This window comes from Monopterus albus, unplaced genomic scaffold, assembly GCF_001952655.1.
Source record: "Monopterus albus unplaced genomic scaffold, M_albus_1.0 scaffold103.1, whole genome shotgun sequence".
NCBI classification, from domain to species: domain Eukaryota; kingdom Metazoa; phylum Chordata; class Actinopteri; order Synbranchiformes; family Synbranchidae; genus Monopterus; species Monopterus albus.
In genome coordinates, this window is record NW_018127983.1 from 1,209,345 (window position 1) to 1,212,742 (window position 3,398).

The 3,398-nt window shown below is 41.8% G+C and overlaps 1 protein-coding gene across 1 annotated transcript in view; it reads right to left on the reverse strand.

Moving 5' to 3' along the window:
* The window catches only part of lmo4b (LIM domain only 4b), a 10,935-nt gene that overhangs the window by 4,745 nt on the left and 2,792 nt on the right, over positions 1–3,398 (reverse strand). The window lies entirely within an intron of this gene.

Consider the following 3,398-nt stretch of genomic DNA (forward strand, 5'->3'; position numbering starts at 1 on the left):
CCCCGCCTCTTGATAATGAAATGCTTGCTCCAGCTTCCCTTCTATCTTCCTTCTGAGTCCACAATTTAGATTACTTCATCTCGGTGAGCAGCAAACTGAATGAAATTTCGATTTGAGCAGAAAGTAATTTACTGGGATCTGGACCCATTTGTCATCATATCTCACCGGGTGTTTGCTCTATCACTGCACTTTTCCTAAGCAATCAAATAAGACCACAGCATCTGACATGCTCCAGAGAGAGAAGGGGATAGAGGGAGGAGAGGGATGGAAAAAGAAAGGGATGGGGGGGGAGTGGTTAACACTGATGCGTGCACATCAGATAAAAGGTGTTTGGCTTAAAAAAATTAACAAGGAAAAGAAAATGAGGAAAGTGTTGTAAGATTTATGTTTTTTTTTTCTCTTCAGACATTCATATGGACAATTTTTATGAGGAGTATTTAACATAAAATGCTTCAACCAGCCCAAGACAAGCAGTTGCTGGATATATTGATGAACAAACAAGCCAGCGCTCTTTGCAAAGGGACATAGAAATGGCTTTCAATAAGACAGGCTAGGCAGAAGCAAATTTTGTCTTGGCATCATTTGGAAAGGCTCCATCAAAACTCAATTTCAGAAACTAATTAACTGGAGACTGTCGTCACAACACTGCCAATTCTCTGCTTTCACTGGGACAGACGTGATAGTGGAAATGAACATATAGGCCCTGCTTTAAGACTGTGGTGCTCGTGCAGTGTGTGCACGTGCCTGTGTGTGTGTGGAGAAGCAAAAGTACACATCTCCTGCAAAGACATTTCTGCATATCAAAGTTGCCTCATTCCAAAATAACTTTTCCCAAAGTGAAAGCGTGCTCCTCGTGTTCATGTTGGATTCAGCCCTCGAGGAGTCGCCTCTGCTTCTGAGAGGTGTCGAAACAAAGACGACAAGGCGTCTTCACCACAGCCTTTTGTATTTCACCACAGTCTGGAACACATGCCAGGCTGATTATTTTTCTTTAACCAGGAGATAGCTCTTGATAGTATTTGATTTAAGGAGCCAAAGCCTTTAGGTGTGCAATTAAACTGCTATATATGTTTGAACTTGGGCTCTAATGGCCTGTTCTGCCAGTGAACTACAGCACCAAGGTGAAGCAGACATCCCAGGTCAGTATAATTAAGGCCAAGGGACTCCTTAATTGCAATGACACATCTGGCTTCTGCTTTTTCCCCTCCTTAAAAAAATCTGTAGTTCTTACTATGTTTCTGGAGGATTGATCTTGATTTATCTGTTTCCTTCCCCCCTGTGGATCTGACTTAGCTCTAGCCAACATGTTTGATTCAATTAAATAACAAACAAAAAACACATTTGGAGCTGTCTGTTGTCTGTATAGGCAATGACTATTGGATTTCATTTCAGCACTGACTGCCAGGTGAAATATAGCATGGCTTGTTGCTGGGCTGTCTGGTAAATGCAGACCTCATTCACCAAGGCCTTTGAGTAGGGTAAAATTACCCCACAACAATGATTTCTGCAACACAGTCCATTAAAAATGCCTCTCTACATCAGCAGCCAAAGCACCTTAAAAGCACTAGGACATATTGATACTGAAGCAGGGCTTTGCATAATGGCAAGAGCTGCATTAGAGAAAAGGGTGTAGGGGGCCGGGGCGGGGTGGGGTGGGGAGATTGCGAGCATGAGGGAGGGTGTGCGTGGATCAGAGCTGTGCATGTGTTTTGGGAAGAGGGGGATGGTGAGGTGGGTGGGGGTGGGGGTGGATCAGCCAAATTACACTTGGTTAATTCAGAGTAACAGATCTGGCCCCAAGTGAATTGAAGGCCTTGAATTAATTCTGTTATGACAAATCAAGATAAACGTTTCCCCTAAATTGCATGCGATTTAATTAATTTCTGAGATCCCAGTTTTTTCCTGGCCTAATAGTTCACATTCTCTTGTGCTGTCATAGTGCTTGAGTGGGCAGGCTTCAAAGTGATATTAAATAACCAACTATTAGATTTACCTCACACATTCTATTGGAAAAGTGCCATTTAATTACCTAGGCTTATTCAATTAAGGGGACAGCATTCTGCCTGAATCCAGCAGCCACAAGTAAATTAATTCTCCCTCTACTAGCAGCCCACAGAAATAATATCACCTCCAGCTTAAAACAACATGATCCCCACAGTGAATGCAACTTTGGCTTTAAGACTGGCATTAACGCTTTGGGTGGCGCTGCATGAAAAACAAAGCTGGCACATCTCCTGTGATGTTTGGGAATATTCCTGCTTGACTGATGGGAGATGGGTGGCAACGTAAGCCATAATGGGTGTGATGTGACGTGTTTCTGCTCCTGATCAATCAGATGAACACTTTCATATCAGCTGTATTTATATAAGTTTGGAGCTACAGCTATGATATGACAGAGTATGTCATACTGGCAGCTTAGCAGTCTATTACAAAAATGAATCTGTCCCTTTAAGATGAGAGGGGAAAAACAGCAGCAAATGGCCTTCGCAATAATCCCTCTTCTCTATCTGTCTTTCTCCCTTGCTCTCTCTCAAAAGCCAATTTGGTTAATTAAATGTTTTGTTTGCAGTGTGGCTCTCATTCATTTCGGACACGTCATTGGGAGCGGATACAAGCCAGGGACCAGATCTCATTAGATAAAACCCATCAGGACTAAAGGAAATGGAGGGGGACTATAATTAAAGCATTTAATTGTGTGGACTCACTGTCAGATGTTTTCCCCCCACTCCTGTCTTTATCTCTACAAAGATCTCATGGTTCCATAATATGCGTTTTAGCTCTTCCACGAAGCATGCTCTCATTACAAGTGGAAAGGTGTACCCACATTTTTCCCCCCTTCCAATTTTAATTACATTATAGTACCATTATGAATGAAGCACCCCATTGACTTCCTCATCCTTTTTATGAGGTGGGTGTGAGAGCGCATTGGCACACTTTAGATTCTGAATTATCTGTGCAGCTTTAATAGCAATGTTGCATGTTGACTGTAGTGCACTTCCACCTTTTAGACTAATGCAGAAGAAATGAACTGTTCCCAAACTCAGATACATGAATTGACATGTTTTAGCAACAGAAACATTCAACTGGAACAGAAACATTATTTGTTTTTCTGTACAATAAACACACTAAGTGAACTGAGGTGTTAACTGAATATTAGTCAGAACTGTTAATTAATGGGCTTAAAATCAATACCATTCTGGCACCTCAGGGTGATTCATGAATGTCATCACTAAGCTCTGGTTGGGTGTCTAGGACACCTACAGTACTGGGATATTTAAAAAGGCTGTCTTTGCTGATATAAAAATATATAATCTGTGCCCATCCCACATGTGAACATTTTATAGTGAATCCTACAAGACCAATTTTCTGTCCTTCAGCTGACCATGAACAGTGAACAG